This window comes from Triticum urartu, chromosome 7A, assembly GCF_056163025.1.
Source record: "Triticum urartu cultivar PI428250 chromosome 7A, HENAU_Tu73, whole genome shotgun sequence".
NCBI classification, from domain to species: Eukaryota; Viridiplantae; Streptophyta; class Magnoliopsida; order Poales; family Poaceae; genus Triticum; species Triticum urartu.
In genome coordinates this window covers 559,019,839-559,031,539 of record NC_141879.1, presented here as the reverse complement: position 1 = coordinate 559,031,539, position 11,701 = coordinate 559,019,839, and positions in this window count along the sequence as shown.

The window sequence follows — 11,701 nt, the reverse complement described above, 5'->3', positions numbered from 1 at the left end:
ATGTCAACTACATGATCATGCAAAGCAATATGACAATGATGAAGCGAAACAGTGGAAAGTTGCATGGCAATATATCTCGGAATGGCTATGGAAATGCCATGATAGGTAGGTATGGTGGTTGTTTTGAGGAAGGTATATGGTGGGTGTATGATACCGGCGAAAGGTGCGCGGTATTAGAGAGGCTAGCAATGATGGAAGGGTGAGAGTGCGTATAATCCATGGACTCAACATTAGTCATAAAGAACTCATTGCAAAAATCTACAAGTTATCAAAGCAAAGTATTACGCGTATGCTCCTAGGGGGATAGATTGGTAGGAAAAGACCATCGCTCGTCCCCGACCGCCACTCATAAGAAAGACAATCAATAAATAAATCATGCTCCGACTTCATCACATAACGGTTCACCATACGTGCATGCTACGGGAATTACAAACTTTAACACAAGTATTTCTCAAATTCACAACTACTCTACTAGCACAACTTTAATATCACTACCTCCATATCTCAAAACAATTATCAAGCATCAAACTTCTCATAGTATTCAACACACTCCTAAGAGAATTTTATTATTAATCTTGTATACCTAGCATATTGGATTATTTAAGGAAATTACCATGCTATTTAAGACTCTCAAAATAATCTAAGTGAAGCATGAGAGATCAATAGTTTCTATAAAACAAATCCACCACCGTGCTCTAAAAGATATAAATGAAGCACTAGAGCAAAACTATATAACTCAAAAGATATAAGTGAAGCACATAGAGTATTCTAATAATTTCTGAATCATGTGTGTCTCTCTAAAAAGGTGTGTACATCAAGGATGATTGTGGTAAACTAAAAAAATAAAGACTCAAATCATACAAGACGCTCCTAGCAAAACACATATCAAAAATATAGCTCCAAGTAAAGTTACCGATAGAAGTAGACGAAAGAGGGGATGCCTTCCGGGGCATCCCCAAGCTTTGGCTTTTTGGTGTCCTTAGATTATCTTGGGGGTTCCATGGGCATCCCCAAGCTTAGGCTCTTGCAACTCCTTGTTCCATAATCCATCAAATCTTTACCCAAAACTTGAAAACTTCACAACACAAAACTTTAAGTAGAAAATCTCGTGACCTCTGTTAGCGAAACAAAATAAAAGACCACTTCAAGGTACTGTTATGAACTCATTCTTTATTTATATTGGCGTTAAACCTAATATATTCCAACTTCTCTATGGTTTATAAACTATTTTACTAGCCATAGATTCATCAAAATAAGCAAACAACACATGAAAAACAGAATCTGTCAAAAAAAGAACAGTCTGTAGTAATCTGTAGCCAGTGCAAGATCTGGAACCTCAAAAATTCTAAAATAAATTGCTGGACGTGAGGAATTTATGTATTAATCATCTGCAAAATAATTAACTAAATAGCACTTTCCAAATAAAAATGGCAGCAGTTCTCGTGAGCGCTAAAGTTTCTGTTTTTTACAGCAAGATTAACAAGACTTTCCCCATGTCTTCCCAACGGTTCTACTTGGCACAAACACTAATTAAACACAAAAAACACAACAAAAACAGAGGATGGGTAAATTATCTATTACTAAACAGGAGCAAAAAGCAAGGAATAAGAATAAAATTGGGTTGCCTCCCAATAAGCGCTATCGTTTAACGCCCCTAGCTAGGCATAAAAAGCAAGGATAGATCTAGGTATTGCCATCTTTGGTAGGTAATTCTTCAATGAGGCATCTACCGTCCTTAGGAATTTCTTTATTTTTATTGATTATCAAACTTTTAGGCACAAGATCAAAAAAATAATTAGCAGCAAATGGTTCCTTAATGATAGCAAAAAGATTAGGATGAACACTTATAGATTTGAGATCCGCAGTTTCTTTGCTAGAGGATTCACCTTTATTTTTAGGAACATACATAAGCTTGGCAATTTTAGTTGGAGGACTTGGAGTATTCTTTACGGAAGAAAAAGCAGTTCCCAAATTGGTAATGATACCCTCATGTTTATCGATTCTAGTGGAATCATGATTTATTCTTTCATTAACTATAGGTTCCTTCTCTTTAATGTTTTTCAAAGTTACTCCTACTTTAGATCCATATCGGGTAATTTGGTTGTGGATCTTTTTATTAAAATTTTCAATTAACTCAATGGTAGCAACTTTATTTTCAATAATTTCAAGTTTTTGCATTACATGCTCCAAAGTTAACATAGTTCCATTAACCAAAAGAGGTGGTGAGCCAAACAAATCTATCATAGCATTGTAAGAATCAAAAGTATGGCTACCCAAGAAGTTCCCTCCGGTAATGGTATCAAGGATACATCTGTGCCAAGGAGTAACGCCTACAAAAAAATTGCGAAGAAGAACGGAAGTAGATTGCTTCCTGGTAGATCTATTTTGGGAATTGCAAATTCTATACCAAGCGTCTTTTAGATTTTCTCCCTCCCTTTGCTTAAAATTTAGAACTTCATTCTCGGGAGACAACGGAGAAGATAGAGGACTCGCCATAACGACAAGCGAACAGAAAAGCGACGAATGGAAAAGAGAGGGAGGATAGAGAGAGAGAGGGTGAATAAGACGGCAAGGGTGAAGTGGGGGAGAGGAAAACGAGAGGCAAATGGCAAATAATGTAATGCGGGAGATAAGCGTATGTGATGGGTACTTGGTATGTTGACTTTTGCATAGACCTCCCCGGCAACGGCACCAGAAATCCTTCTTGCTACCTCTTCAGCACTTGCGTTGCTTTTCCCTTGAAGAGGAAAGGGTGGTGCAGCAAAGTAGCGTAAGTATTTCCCTCGGTTTTTGAGAACCAAGGTATCAATCTAGTAGGAAGCTACGCGTGAGTCCCTCGCACCTACACAAAACAAATAAATCCTCGCAACCAACGCGATAAGGGGTTGCCAATCCCTACACGGTCACTTACGAGAGTGAGATCTGATAGATATGATAAGATAATATTTTTGGTATTTTTATGATAAAGATGCAAAGTAAAATAAAAGCAATGAAAATAACTAAGTATTGGAAGATTAATATGATGAAGATAGACCCGGGGGCCATAGGTTTCACTAGTGGCTTCTCTCAAGAGCATAGGTATTTTACGGTGGGTGAACGAATTACTGTTGAGCAATTGACAGAATTGAGCATAGTTATGAGAATATCTAGGTATGATCATGTATATAGGCATCACGTCCAAGACAAGTAGACCGACTCCTGCCTGCATGTACTACTATTAATCCACACATCGACCGCTATCCAGCATGCATCTAGAGTATTAAGTTCAAGAGAACATAGTAATGCTTTAAGCAAGATGACATGATGTAGAGGGATAAGTTCATGCAATATGATAAAAAAACCATCTTGTTATCCTCGATGGCAACAATACAATACGTGCCTTGCTTCCCCTACTGTCACTGGGAAAGGACACCGCAAGATTGAACCCAAAGCTAAGCACTTCTCCCATTGCAAGAAAGATCAATCTAGTAGGCCAAACCAAACTGATAATTCGAGGAGACTTGCAAAGATAACCAATCATACATAAAAGAATTCAGAGAAGATTCAAATATTGTTCATAGATAAACTTGATCATAAACCCACAATTCATCGGTCTCAACAAACACACTGCAAAAGAAGATTACATCGAATAGATCTCCACAAGAGAGGGGGAGAACTTTGTATTGAGATCCAAAAAGAGAGAAGAAGCCATCTAGCTAATAACTATGGACCCGTAGGTCTAAGGTAAACTACTCACACTTCATCGGAGAGGCTATGGTGTTGATGTAGAAGCCCTCCGTGATCAATGCCCCCTCCGGTGGAGCTCCGGAACAGGCCCCAAGATGGGATCTCGTGGATACAGAAAGTTACGGTGGTGGAATTTGGGTTTTGGCTCCGTATCTGATCGTTTGGGGGTATGTAGATATATATAGGAGGAAGAAGTACGTCAGTGGAGCAACAGGGGGCCCACGAGGGTGGACGCGCCTGGGGGTGGGGGTGGGGGTAGGCGCGCCCCTACCTCGTGGCCTCCCTGTTGGTTGCTTGACGTAGGGTCCAAGTCTCCTGGATCATGTTCGGTGAGAAAATCACGTTCCCGAAGGTTTCATTCCGTTTGGACTCCGTTTGATATTCCTTTTCTTCGAAACCCTAAAATAGGCAAAAACAACAATTCTGGGCTGGGCCTCCGGTTAGTAGGTTAGTCCCAAAAATAATATAAAAGTGGATAATAAAGCCCAATAATGTCCAAAACAGTAGATAATATAGCATGGAGAAATCAAAAATTATAGATACGTTCGAGACGTATCAATGAGTCTCTTATTTTGAGAAAATTGAAGCCCAAGATTCCAGACCACAATGATACTCATCCAATAGCTGAAGACATGCACATCCGAGAAGATGCTGGACTGAGATTGTGGAAAAAGTCTGATCCTTATGCTGTGAGGAGAAGGACTGCAGTTGACTACCGGTTTCACACAAAGGAATAGCAAGACTTTTATGAAACTATCCTGCTTAACAAGAAGCCCATTGTGAGTGACATGAGATGGGTTGACTTGGAATTCATATAGGAGAATGAAGATCACTTCCCAGGAGTTTATGACAGCTTCAAAGCATGTGGAGTAGATGAGTTTGTTGGACAGAAGCTCACAAAATGTAATGATGAGGTGATCATGCAGTTTTACTCCACTTCTCACTTTTACCCAGATGGGAAGATCATTTGGATGTCAGAAGGTACTAAGTACCAATCCACTGTTGAAGAATCGGCCAAGCTGATCAATGCCCCAGAGGAACATGAGGATGACTTGGATGTGTATGCCAAGAATAAGAAAGACCACAACTCCATGACAAACATGTACAAAGAGATCCCTAATAAAGCTTTGGAGACTCACAAGCTTGGATCTGTACATTTCTTGTTGTCTAGTCTGCCTACTATCAACTGGATCCTAAGGCACACTCTGCTACCCAAGTTAGGAGATCACAAGATGATCAGAGGGCACTCTATCAACTGGATACAGCTTTTTGATGTCCCTCAGAAGTTCAAGGTCATGAGTCTGATTGTAGAGACAATCAAGAGGACTGCTGCTGACCAGAAGAGAAGCTGTGGGTATGCTCCACACACTCAGGAGCTCATCAACTCCAAGATGGGCACAGGAACATATCTGTTGGATAAGGAGCATCTACCCCTGCATCCTGAATTTGAAGACAACACTGTTGTGATGAATGAGGAGGAACCATCATTAGTTCAAGCACAGGAGAAGAGAGCCAAAGTTAAGGCAGAGAAAGCTGTAAGGATGCTAAGTGCAGAAGAAGCATCTCAGGTGTTCCTCAAGTCAAAACAAGACCGATTAGGCTATCTGATTCAAGATACATTGAGGATTGAGAAGGTCTTGGCCACCCTGAATCAGAATCAGGAAAGCCTAGAGAGATTGTTGAGACATAATTCTATGATCTTGACCTCAAGGTAACTGAGATTCAGACTGCCGTTGAACAGCTTCAGGAGGAAGCAGAAGAGAGGAGAGGGAAGGCAACTACTGAGCATTTCAGTGAGTGCCAGGGAGTCAGAGGTCTGCTACCGTGCCAATGACAGATTCTAGAGCTACAGCATCAGCACCAGCAGCTACAGCTCTAGTGCCACCTCCAGCAGCCACTCCATCAGCTCCAACTACATCGACAGATGCCTTCGTCCTTGGAGTTCTCTCTACACCACCTCCCGAAGACCAAGCCTGAGAGACGCATAGCACTATGCATATTTGAAATTTTTGGTAACTTGTTGCCAAAGGGGGAGAAATATGCATAGATCATAGGCTTCGAGAGAGTATTTTGCGTCTTTGCCTTTGCTTGAACGTTTTATTGTGTGAGATACTTTATGTCCTTGTGTGAGATACTTGTGTGATCATGTGATTGATCATTTGCTACATTAATGCTTGTTTAGGTGATACTATCTTTTATATCCATATATGATCATTCACTTGCTTGGTGATGAGTGCATGCTTTTAATTTCTATCAATTTTGAGCGCTCCACCAAGATGTATGTGACATGGAAGAGTAACCCACGAACCTAATCGATTGTGCATTTGCATTCAAAAGCAAATTATAAATAATGCACAAATTTAGGGGGAGCTCTTGCTTTTCACATACTTCTCAAAGCGACGATGTTTTTCAATCTTATTATCATTTGTCGAAGCTTTGATCTATATGTTTTCATCAATTACCAAAAAGGGGGAGATTGAAAGTGCAGCTATCGCTGGGTGGTTTTGGTAATTCCTAACAACATATAGCCCATTGAGCTAATGCGATTTCAAGATAAATATTTCAGGAAAGCTCAATGTTTGGCATGGATGGATTAGAAAGTGGACCCCTCAAAATACTAAGAACACATGTTGGCTCAAGCTCAAGACTCTACATTTTACTTTTAGTGATCCAAGATCACATTGAGTCCATAGGAAAAGCCAATACTATTTAAAGGGGATGAGGTGTTGCTTAATGAGTTACTTGCTCAAAATGCTTAGTGATATGATCCAAAACCCTAAACTACTTTCTCATATCCACATATGTCCCAAACTAAAAGTCAAACTCGGCCCCACCGAAATTTCCTACCCGGCGCCACTGAGTTCACTTGACATAGCCACTGCCACAAACCCTAGTCATTTCGGTCTCACTGATAGGGATCTCGGTCTCACCGAGATGGGATTGCAAACTCTCTGTTTCCCTTCGTAACGTTTCGGTCCAACTGAGATGAGCGATCGGTCCCACCGAGATTGCAATGCAAACTCTCTGTTTCCCATTCGTAGCGTTTCGGTCTAACTGAGATGAGCGAATTGGTCCCACCGAGTTTGCCTGACCAACTTTGTGTTTTCCTATTACCAAAATCGGTCCCATCGAGTTTGTGTAATCGGTCTCACCGAGATTACGTTATGTCCTAACCCTAATGGAATCAATCCCACCGAGTTGACATGTCAGTCCCACCGAAAATCCTAACGTTCACATTTTGAACTAAATCGGTCTGACCGAGTTTCATGATTCAGTCCCATCGAGTTTGGTGATTTGTGTGTAACGGTTAGATTTTGTGTGGAGGCTATATATACCCCTCCACCCACTCTTCATAAATAGTGAGAGCCATCAGAACATGCCTACACTTCCAACATACATTTTCTGAGAGATAACCACGTATACTTGTTTTGAGGTCAAGATATTCCATTCCAACCACATAAATCTTGATCTCTAGCCTTCCCCAAGTTGCTTTCCACTCAAACCCTCTTTCCACCAAATCCAATCCTATGAGAGAGAGCTGAGTGTTGGGGAGACTATCATTTGAAGCACAAGAGCAAGGAGTTCATCATCAACACACCGTCCATTACCTTTTGGAGAGTGGTGTCTCCTAGGTTGGTTAGGTGTCACTTGGGAGCCTCCGTCAAGATTGTGGAGTTGAACCAAGGACTTTGTATGGGCAAGAAGATCGCCTACTTCGTGAAGATCTACCCTAGTGAGGCAAGTCCTTCGTGGGCGATGGCCATGGTGGGATAGACAAGGTTGCTTCTTCGTGGACCCTTCGTGGGTGGAGCCCTCTGTGGACTCACGCAACCGTTACCCTTCGTGGGTTGAAGTCTCCATCAACGTGGATGTACGATAGCGCCACCTTTCAGAATCATGCCAAAAATCTCCGTGTCTACATATTGTTTGCTCCTTCAATCTCCTCCCTTTACCTTCATATGGAATTGTTTTACATTCCGCTGCTATACTCTTAGAATTGCATGTGTAGGTTGATTACTTGACTTGTGCTAAGTTGTTAAAATCTGCCAAGACTTAAAATTGGGAAAAGGCTAGATTTATATTTGGTCAATTAGTCTAATCACCCCCCTCTAGACATACTTTCGTTCCTACAATGTTTTACGTGGATGGTATGGGTTTCTAGCAAGAACGTTTCTTACCTACGCAAAAGCCACAATGGTGATATGCCAATTGCTATTTACCCTTCATAAGGACCCTCTTCATCGAATCCGATACGACTAAAGTGGGAGAGACAGACACCCGCTAGCCACCTTATGCATCAAGTGCATGTCAGTCGGTCGAACCAGTCCCATGTAAGCGTACGTGTAAGGTCGGTCCGGGTCGCTTCATCCCACAATGCCGCCAAATCAAGATAATACTAGTAACGGTAAGCAAATTGAACAAATCATCACCCACAACTATTTGTGTTCTACTCGTGCATAGAACCTACGCATAGACCTAGCTCATGATGCCACTATTGGGGAACACAGTAATAAATAAAAAATCCTACGTGTCACCAAGATCAATCTAGGAGATGCTAGCAACGAGAGAGAGGGAGTGCATCTTCATACCCTTGAAGATCGCTAAGCGGAAGCATTACAAGAACGCGGCTGATGGAGTCGTACTCGTCGCGATTCAAATCGCAGAAGATCCGATCCAAATGCTGAACGTACAACGCCTCGGTGTTCAACACACGTATAGCCCGGGGACATCTCCTCCTTCTTGATCCAGCAAGGGGAGAGGAGAAGTTGAGGGGGAGCTCCAACAACACGACGACATGGTGGTGGTGGAGCTCGTGGTTCTCTGGCAGAGCTTTGCTAAGCACTATAGAGGAGGAGGAGGTGTTGGAGAAGGGAGGGGCTGCGCCTGGGAAGGGGTGCGGGTGCCCTCTCTCTCCCTCACTATATATAGGGGAAGGGAGGAGGAGGAGGCGCCCTAGGGTTTCCCTGGGGAGGGGCGGCGGCCACAGGGGAAACCCTAGATGGGTTTGGGCGCCCCCACCCCTAGGAAACTTGCCCCCCAAGCCGGGAAGGGCGGCTGCCCTAGGGGAGGTGCCCCCACCTCTCCAGGTTGAGATGTAGTGGGAGGGGCGCACAACCCCTTAGTGGGCTGGTGTGCCCTCTCCTTGGTCCATAAGGCCCCCAACGCTTGCCAGGGCCTCCGAAACTCCTTTTGGTCACGCTGGTCGTCACCCGGTACTCCCAGAACAATTCCCGACTCCAATACCCTTCTTCCAATATATCGATCTTCACCTCCGGACCATTCTGGAGTTCCTCGTCACGTTCGGTATCTCATCCGGGACTCTGAACAACCTTCGGTAACCACATACTATTCCCATTACAACTCTAGTGTCACCGAACCTTAAGTGTGTAGACCCTACGGGTTCGAGAACCATGCAGACATGACCGAGACACCTCTCCGTCCAATAACCAATAGCGGGATCTGGATACCCATATTGGCTCCCACATGTTCCACGATGATCTCATCGGATGAACCACGATGTCGGGGATTCAATCAATCCTGCATACAATTCCCTTTGTCCATCGGTATATTACTTGCCCGAGACTCGATCGTCGGTATCCCCATACCTCGTTCAATCTCGTTACCCGCAAGTCTCTTTACTCATTCCGTAACGCATGATCCCGTGGCTAACTCCTTAGTCACATTGAGCTCATTATGATGATGCATTACTGAGTGGGCCCAGAGATACCTCTCGGTCATATGGAGTGACAAATCCCGGTCTCAATTCGTGCCAACCCAACAGATACTTTCGGAGATACCTGTAGTGCACCTTGTTGGGGAACGTTGCAGAAAACAAAAAAATTTCCTACGTTTCACCAAGATCAATCTATGGAGTCAACTAGCAACGAGAGGAGAGTGCATCTACATACCCTTGTAGATCGCGCGTGGAAGCGTTCAAGAGAACGGGGATGAGGGAGTCGTACTCGTCGTGATCCAAATCACCGGAGATCCTAGCGCCGAACGGACGGCACCTCCGCATTCAACACACGTACGGTCAGCGTGACATCTCCTCCTTCTTGATCCAGCAAGGGGGAAGGAGAGGTTGATGAAGATCCTGCAGCACGACGGCGTGGTGGTGGATGCAGCAGTCACCGCAGCAGGGCTTCGCCGAGCTTCTGCGAGAGGGAGAGGTGTAGCAGGAGACAGGGAGGCGCCAAGGCTTGAGGTAGTGCTGCCCTCCCTCCCCCGTCCTTTATATAGGCCCCCTAGGGGGGTGCGCCGGCCCTAGGAGATGGGATCTCCTAGGGGGGCGGCCAATGGGGTGGAGTGCCCCCCAAGGCAAGTGGAGGCGCCCCCTCCCCTAGGGTTCCCAACCCTAGGCGCATGGGGGCCCAAGGGGGGGGGCGCACCAGCCCACTATGGGCTGGTTCCCTCCCCACTTCAGCCCATGGGGCCCTCCGGGATGGGTGGCCCCACCCGGTGGACCCCCGGGACCCTTCCGGTGGTCCCGGTACAATACCGTTGACCCCCGAAACTCTCCCGATGGCCGAAACTGCACTTCCTATATATAATTATTCACCTCTGGACCATTCCAGAACTCCTCGTGACGTCCGGGATCTCATCCGGGACTCCGAACAACTTTCAGGTTACTGCATACTCATATCTCTACAACCCTAGCGTCACCGAACCTTAAGTGTGTAGACCCTACGGGTTCGAGAGACATGTAGACATGACCGAGACGACTCTCCGGTCAATAACCAACAGCGGGATCTGGATACCCATGTTGGCTCCCACATGCTCCTCGATGATCTCATCGGATGAACCACGATGTCGAGGATTCAAGCAACCCCGTATACAATTCCCTTTGTCAATCGGTACGTTACTTGCCCAAGATTCGATCGTCGGTATCCCAATACCTCGTTCAATCTCGTTACCGGCAAGTCACTTTACTCGTACCGTAATGCATGATCCCATGACCAGACACTTGGTCACTTTGAGCTCATTATGATGATGCGTTACCGAGTGGGCCCAGAGATACCTCTCCGTCATATGGAGTGACAAATCCCAGTCTTGATTCGTGTCAACCCAACAGACACTTTCGGAGATACCCGTAGTATACCTTTATAGTCACCCAGTTACGTTGTGACGTTTGGTACACCCAAAGCACTCCTACGGTATCCGGGAGTTACACGATCTCATGGTCTAAGGAAAAGATACTAGACATTGGAAAAACTCTAGAAAACGAACTATACGATCTTGTGCTATGTTTAGGATTGGGTCTTGTCCATCACATCATTCTCCTAATGATGTGATCTCATTATCAATGACATCCAATGTCCATAGTCAGGAAACCATGACTATCTGTTGATCAACGAGCTAGTCAACTAGAGGCTTACTAGGGACATGTTGGTGTCTATGCATTCACACATGTATTACGATTTCCGGATAACACAATTATAGCATGAATAAAAGACAATTATCATGAACAAGGAAATATAATAATAATCCTTTTATTATTGCCTCTAGGGCATATTTCCAACACTTCTCTCTTCCACTCGATCTTCATTAACCAAGCATCCTCTTCCACGTTATTGGAGGAGGAAGAAGACATGATGCCTAGCTCAACGGATCTGACCGAAAACAGCAAGAAAAGAGAACATAAGATTTCTCCGTGATACAGTGGTTAATAGGTTCGGGGGGTATATAAAGATTTTTTTTATCTTGGAAAACAAGCAAGTTGTACAAAAACGGAGTCCGGAAGGTACCTGAGGTGGGCACAACCCACCTGGGCGTGCCTGGCAAGCCAGGCAAGCCGTGGTGTCTTGTGCCCACCAGGGTGCGCTTCCCGGCAGTTTTTTATTTTCCTAATTTTTGTTATTTTCCAAAACTGACAGAGAATATTTTTGCGGATTTTTCGGAGTCCATTTACTTACCGTATCACGTACCTCCTCTTTTTAACGATTCTAGAGTGTTTCAGAAGGTCTCTTTTATGTGT